This window comes from Glycine max, chromosome 20, assembly GCF_000004515.6.
Source record: "Glycine max cultivar Williams 82 chromosome 20, Glycine_max_v4.0, whole genome shotgun sequence".
NCBI lineage: Eukaryota > Viridiplantae > Streptophyta > Magnoliopsida > Fabales > Fabaceae > Glycine > Glycine max.
Window position 1 is genome coordinate 39,314,142 of NC_038256.2, and position 8,352 is coordinate 39,322,493.

Genomic DNA, 8,352 nt, shown 5'->3' on the forward strand with positions numbered 1-8,352 from the left:
TACATTTCAAAATAATAACTTTAAAAATATTATTCTTTATTTTAATTCTTCATTTTTAATCTAACGGTTAAAGTAATTTACTTGTTATAACATCAGATTAAAGTTACTCTACTTATTAAAAAATAAATAAAGTTACTCTTTAGAGTAACTTAACCCCTTGTCAAAGGTCAATATTAATACTATTCAATAATTTTTCCTCAATGTTTAAAGTTTTTGTGCAATATTCTTAATATTTGGAACTACAATATATAAATTAATAAATACATGTAAAGACATGGAATCAATATTAATAAGTTTTTCCTCAATGTTATTTTTTTTTTTCACTGCATTTGACTTGTGACATTTTTCTAATTATTTTAATTTATTATTTCATAAATTTTGTTTTTGTTATCAATATTAATATCGTTTTTTTACATTTCATGTTTTCAACTTTCAAAATTCTATGATTATTATAATTAAAAAAATACCAATAAAATGTCTTAATTTTAATAAATTATAAAACATATACAAAAAAATGTAAAATAAATAGCAATTAAAAGTTCGTTAAGTCTTATTAATTAAATTATAAAAAAATTAAAGCTTACATTATTGTGAATAGAAAAAAATAAAAATATACTTTAATATAGTATAACTATTCAACTTATTTATATAATTTTACCTTTTAATATAGTTTTTTTATAAATTTATGTATATTTTTAACCACCACAATAATATTTTAAAAATTATTAAAATTAATATTCTCTTTACGAAGAATGTCAAAATTTTCGTGTCTGGCTTCTCTCACAAGACTCCATGAGTCTTAAAATTTATTGAGGGAGCTACCTTGTATGTTTTGATCAATATAGTCAAAATCAAAAGATTTTGTTAAAGCACGTGTGAGAATCAAATATTTTTATGTCATAGATTCTACGAAATTTAATTTATTTCAATCTATGTTTTGAGTCCACGTTCTAAGCAATTGATTGAGGGATTTAAAACACCTATCTCATGCAAGCAACATATACAAAAATTGTTTTATTCCAATAACGGAAGAGAACGACATGGGTCAAGTTTTTGCGTTGGAGAAACTTATTTTTTGCAACAAGGTTCAACATGAGCTGCTAAATTTTATGATTTATGCATTATTTGTTTGCAAAATTTAAGTTATTTTGGCTGGAATATGTTGATATGCAAAATACCTTAATCAATTTTAAGATTCATAGAGCCGTATGATAAATCAACCACGAAAAATCTAACATTCTCCTTGAAGGGATTTTAATTTTATAATTTTTAAATATTATTGTGATAGTTAAATATCATCATTAATATGAATACATATTTTTAGTATATGTTGATATACTAATATTATATATACTAATATTGTTAAAGTTAACATTTATAAATATAAATTAATAAACATATTGCTAATTTTCATTAATATTAATACATCAATTAATAAATAAAAAATAGTATATATTTTTTATGTAACCACATGTTTCGTCATTACGATATCATTAATTCTAAAACATTGACATTTTCATATTTTGGTTTTAAGTGAAATTTTTGTTAATTTGATTATTAAAAGTGAGAATAAATTTTTTCTCGATATATATTCACGAAACAATGTACAAAATACTCAAATAATTATATATATATATATATATATATATATATATATATATATATATATATATATATAATAAACCATATTATATCATTCACATGAAAGAAAATAGTTTAATTTATACATGTATTTAAGTCTGGAATTTACATGTCCAAATCAAAAGACTCAAAGAACTAATTACGAAGGAGTTGATAATAAAACAAAACTCTCCCTCAAAATAATTTCAAAGTCATCACATTGGTTTGACGACTCCAACAAAAGAATCACCCTCTACATTTGCCACGAAAAAAGATTCGCAATCATCACATCACAGGTACCAACCACACGGTATAAAATTACAAAGATGAGTTTATTATAAAAGAAACCAACAAACATTAAATGACAATCATTAGCAAGAAAATAATAACAATAACCATAATCATACATAAATATCCATCATTTCAACATCCACTCAACAACTAGTCATCAACTTTTTTACAATTCAAATCAATCGTGCTCAGAATGATGCATGCACCTGACTCAGCTCTCAAATGAAATGTGGTACCATTCATCAAGAAATAGCTTAAGTGTGTCCACACGACACTCTCACTTGGGAAAATTAGGCAACAATTGTCAAGGTCACCCTGTCATGAACAGACAACTCCCCTCTCCCCATGGTGATAGTCACAAGGGAGTTTCAACCCGAGTGACATGTCATCAAGTATAAGTATTTTTCCTCATAAAAAATTACAAGTACTTACTGACGAAGTTTATCTTATTTTCATGCATATGAAATATGAAACATGAACATCATCAATGCACTGACCATGGATAATTAAATATTCTAAGTCACCCCTTTCTCTTCCCAAGAATACTTAAAACTCTTTAACCACTTTATTTCTTCCACTAGGAATATCCACATGGTCACTGCATCCCTTATGTACATACACATCATACATTATGACAATGACATCATCAACATCAATATAATCTCATCTCAATGTCATTATCAACATCATCTCGTATCAACATTAACATCATATCATCTCAATATCATCATCGACATTAACATCATCTTATATCAACATTAACATTATATCATCTCTCAATATCACCATCAACATTAACATCATCTCAAATTATTATCATCAATATTAACATCATCAATAATCGCATTCCACAATATACATATAATTTAATGCCTGAGATTCACATTCCCCAAGTCTTTACACAACACAAGTCTCATCAAACAACGACATCATTCATCAATAACAAATATATCGTATCTCATTAGTCAAAAGCATAGTTTTCTTGAAAACCAACATGTACAGGGACATACATACATCACATAATTGGGTCCCCTGACCCTAACTATGGTATCAAGAACTATAAACCAAAAAATAAACTCCCTCCCCCTATTGATATCTCTTTATCAACTCCTATTTGCGTCACTCGAAGGCCCTTAACGTTCATGTCCATTGGTCCAAATGCAGAGTTTTATATACCAAATCGAAGGCAATTTAATATACATTTCAAAAATAAGGTTAATATTAACATTGGAGATCAAATACCCCTATCAAATTAAAAGGGACTAAGAGGTGTTTCAGGGTCTACATCAAAGAGACATCATTTTGAAATTCTGATCACACCAATGTAATAGGGGTTCAGTGAAAGTCACTAAAACGACATCAATTTTATAAAAGGGTAACTTCTACAACGTCTCATTTTTAACGATTTTTGAAAGGAAGTATAAAAACATCCTATTACGGTACCTAAATTGCAAGAGATACTAAAAGAAGTTCAAACTAACTAGGAGGAGACAAAGGAATCATGGTTAACTTAAAGAAACCATGAAAAAAAGGGCTGAGCACACACACTCACACACACACACACACACACACACACATCTTTAAGTTGGAATTGCGCTTAGGGCACTAGTCTCGCTAATCGAATTTCTCGCTAATCGAATTTCTTTCTCGGGTTGAGAATTGTGCTTAACGTGCTGGTCTTGTTAAGTGAATTTTCCTCTCGGGTTGGAAATTGTGTTTAGTGTGCTCGTCTTACTAAGCGAGATATCCAAAGGTGTTATATTAAAAATCCCAACGGTCAAAACATGCAGACATGAGTCCATGAAACCTACCGTTCAAGTTTGAAGACAATCAAACGGTTAATGAATTCGGGATCGTGATTTTACCAAAATAAGTTTGGATAAAACTAAAAATCTCACAATTGCAACATAGATAAATCAAACTTCACATAACCTAACATCTACACCAAACAATCGCACATAGTTAATTCATACAACACCTCAACTCATCCAAATCAATCAAATAACGCAATAAATGCATTAAACATCAATTTTTAGTTATTGAAATTTCAAGAGCATTTCATATTTCATATTTTTATGGATATATTTATTACATATTAGAAATTAAAAATAGAATTAAGAAATATATACTAATTATAACAAATTAATAAACATATAATATTATTATTAATATTAATATATACTAATAATAGTAAATTAATAATACAAGGTATATTAGAATATACAATTATAATTTATTTCTATATATTGTAATTAGAATATACATGATATATATTTAAAATTATTTATTAAGTACAAATTGCAAATATAAAAAGAAAATTTTTACTCTTTATAATACAGGCGTTGAAATGTTAATTAATGTATAATATGTTGTGATTTTTTTTTCTTATTGGTGAAACAATTAGCGTAGCTATTTAAAAAGTCAATCCTTTGGCCAATAGCGACAAGAAGATTTAACTAGAGAAAAATGAAGATTATGAGCTTGAAAAGGAGAGAAAATATATTTAGTTTAAATTTCATAATGTCATTGGTAATATGTTTGTGTGTTTCTTGCTCTTTTGTGGAAACTCGGAATGTTCTCAATGTTGGTATGGTATGTTATCTAAAGGTTTGCTTATTCCTCCATCGGGACCTGGCAGGAGAACTTCAGTTCCTTTGCCTAATGTTTATGTCTAAGACTTAAAAGACTTAATTTATTATTAATTTTAGTAAAAAATTATTTTTTATTTTATTATGATAATTATTGTTTGATTGAATTGTTAATTTGACAATTTTTTTATTAAAATTAAAAAATTATTATCATGATAAAAATTATAATAATGAAAAACAATTTTTTTATAATTTTAATATAAATTATTCTTGATCATATAATTATTACAAAAATAGAACATCAATAATTCGGATAGATCAATATATATATAATAATTTTTATTAGATAAAAATATGTTTATAACAAAGATCTCATCTATTATGTTATCAATTTTAGTAAAAAAATATTTTTTATTTTATTATAAGAGAGCATTTGTTTGAAGAAATATTATTACATTCTTAAAAATATGAAGATGAAATTATACTTTTTTAATGTATGTTAGAAGGTAATAAAAAAAGAAATTAATAATTAAATCATTTTTTTATAAAAAAAAAAGTATACTATTTGGTAGAGTGGAATTATGAAGAACATGAACATTGGAAACTCATTCGGTTCTATAGACGTGCCAATAAGCGTGGCCATGAAAGTCCACAAATAAACAGTGAACTATTTTGCATGGATTTTTGAGCATTGATCACTAGCATGGATAAGGCTGGGCAATCTCTGAAATGGGTTCTCTTGGATTTGATTCACAAATGCAACGACTTAAGATCCTTCAAGCAAATCCATGCGCATCTATTGACTTCTTCCCTTATTGCCAATGACTTGGTGACCAAAGCTGCAAACTTTTTGGGAAAACATGTCACTGATGTTCATTACCCTTGCAAAATCCTGAAGCAATTTGATTGGATCTTGAGCTCTTTCCCTTGCAATATGCTGATTTCAGGGTATGCCTCTGGCCAGTTACCCTGGCTTGCAATCCTGATTTATAGATGGACTGCTAGGAATGGGTTTGTGCCTGATGTGTACACTGTCCCAGCTGTTTTGAAATCTTGTGGTAAGTTTTCTGGGATTGGAGAGGCTAGACAGTTTCATTCAGTGGCTGTTAAGACTGGCTTGTGGTGTGACATTTATGTGCAAAACAATCTTGTCCATGTTTATAGCATTTGTGGAGACACTGTTGGTGCTGGCAAGGTGTTTGATGACATGCTTGTTAGAGATGTGGTCTCTTGGACTGGTTTGATATCTGGGTATGTGAAGGCTGGGTTGTTTAATGATGCCATTTGGTTGTTTTTTAGAATGGATGTGGAGCCTAATGTGGCAACCGTTGTTAGCATACTTGGGGCTTGTGGGAAATTGGGTCGTTCAAGTCTGGGGAAGGGGATTCATGGGTTGGTTCTCAAATGTCTGTATGGGGAGGACTTGGTGGTGTGCAATGCTGTGTTGGATATGTATATGAAGTGTGAGTCTGTGACTGATGCAAGGAAAATGTTTGATGAGATACCTGTGAAAAATATTATTTCTTGGACTAGTATGATAGGCGGGTTAGTGCAGTGCCAGTGTCCCAGGGAATCACTTGACTTGTTCAATCAAATGCAGTGCTCAGGTTTTGAGCCTGATGGGGTTATACTGACTAGTGTGCTTTCTGCTTGTGCCAGTCTTGGGCTTCTTGATGATGGCAGATGGGTCCATGAATACATTGATCGTCGCCGTATCAAGTAGGATGTTCATATAGGAACGGCATTGGTTGACATGTAAGCAAAATGTGGTTGCATAGATATGGCACAGCGTATCTTCAATGGAATGCTTTTTAAGAATATCCGCACTTGGAATGCCTATATAGGTGGTCTAGCAATAAATGGATATGGGAAGGAAGCATTGAAACGATTTGAAGATTTGGTTGAGTCTGGCGCAAGGCCTAATGAGGTGACATTTCTAGCTGTTTATACGGCTTGCTGCCATAATGGTTTGGTTGACGAAGGCCGCAAGTATTTCAATGAGATGACAAGTCCTCACTACAACCTTTCTCCCTGTTTAGAACACTATGGATGCATGGTTGATTTGCTCTGCAGGGCGGGACTGGTGGGGGAAGCTGTGGAGTTAATAAAGATTTTCAGATCCCAGGAGCTCTCTTGAGTGCCTGCAATACATAAGGAAATGTTGGATTCACCCAAGAAATGTTGAAATCACTACAGAATGTTGAATTTCAAGATAGTGGAATATATGTGCTTCTTTCTAATCTGTATGCCACTAACAAGAAATGGGCTGAAGTGAGAAGCATTAGGAGACTGATGAAGCAAAAAGGAATAAGCAAGGCTCCAGGTTCTAGCATCATAAGCGTGGATGGCATGAGTCATGAATTTTTAGTTGGAGATATTAGCCATCCTCAAAGTGAGGATATTTACATACTATTAAACATCCTTGCCAATCAAATCTACCTTGAGGGGCATATTAATACCCTTTCTTGATCAAACAGACAAGCCTAAATGAATTTAGACTTGTCTATCTATGTTCTCTCAATGGTCAGATTGGAACTCGTTATGGAAGTTCATAATAGTTACATGAAACCACCGTATGTTTCCCTTTGCCAAATTAAACTTAGCTTATGCATTGAGAAGCAATTCAGGAGCAAGGTGGATACGTAGTTGCCTTTTATAGGGTTCAGAGGGGAATTTTATCTTGCATATGTGAAACAGTGACAACGTTTCATGTTTATGATTGTGAGGGATTGGTCAATGGTCACCTGAACCTTGATGAGAGTAGTTACTGTGCCTCAAGCTCTGACATTGAGACCGAAACAGAGAAATAGAAGCCAATTGTATAAGTTTAGATATGGAATGCGTCAACTCATATACAATGCATGTGGTCTTTGTAACAAAAGATCTCCACCATATGCTTTAGGAGATCTTCCTGGGGCATGAGCTTGCCAAATTTTTTCCCAAGTCAGATTCAAATTTTTAAAGGTGAGAAAATCTTGAATAAACTTTATTTACACGAGTTGTGTAAATTAAAGTAGCTGTTTTACCAAGTACTAACATAGTTATTTAAGAAGGGGTTTCAGAATTTGTCATTTCCAGAATGTCTCGCTTTCATTGAAAAGGTTTGAAAAAGAAAAATACAATTATATGTATAGATTATGATTTTATGACTATTAATCATACTGAAATTAAACAAGGAATAAGGGCCTCCTCAGATTGGTACGTGAGAGAAAATAAAATACATTAATGATGTGAACTTCTTGGTGGAGAAATAACTTGTTTGAATAACTTCTTAGTCGGCTGCATTCTGTAGAGGTCGTGTTTGAATAATGGGCATAAGAAAGAGAGACTTGTAACAATGTCAAGTCGTTAAGACATCAAATTCCCAGTCAACAAGAATAGAAAAAGAAGAAATAGTTGAGATATCAAAGTCAATCTTAATCCCTTATTGATTGGTATTGTCCCAATACAATTTAGAATTTTGTTGTTTTGATTATGGTTTTGAAGTGACGAAACAACTTCGGGCTTTATGCTTCATTTTTTTATATTTAACTGGTGGAAAAAAAAAGATACTCCGTGCTATTATAACTTGTTTAGAAAGATATAACTATTGATAGAAGTTAAAATAAAATGTTTCAGTGATTTATAATAATTAATGATAAAAATGTTGAGAAGAAAGATGATTTCAAATGAAATTATTTCCATATAATAGTTATAGATTCTTGTTTACTCTAGTGTGCTTCCCAAACAATCTATTTAATATGTCAATTTGGATGAAAATAATAGTGCATGCATTGATAGAGTAGAGAGTTTTTACACTATCAATCAATAAAGAAATCACTGAATTATAAATTTGTTGATTTTTATAATAAAT

At 30.6% G+C, this 8,352-nt stretch overlaps 1 pseudogene; it reads left to right on the top strand.

The window, feature by feature from the left end:
- The first annotated feature begins 5,128 nt into the window (after positions 1 to 5,128).
- LOC100820001 (pentatricopeptide repeat-containing protein At4g38010-like) lies at positions 5,129 to 7,649 on the top strand (annotated as a pseudogene).
- Positions 7,650 to 8,352: the final 703 nt, after the last annotated feature.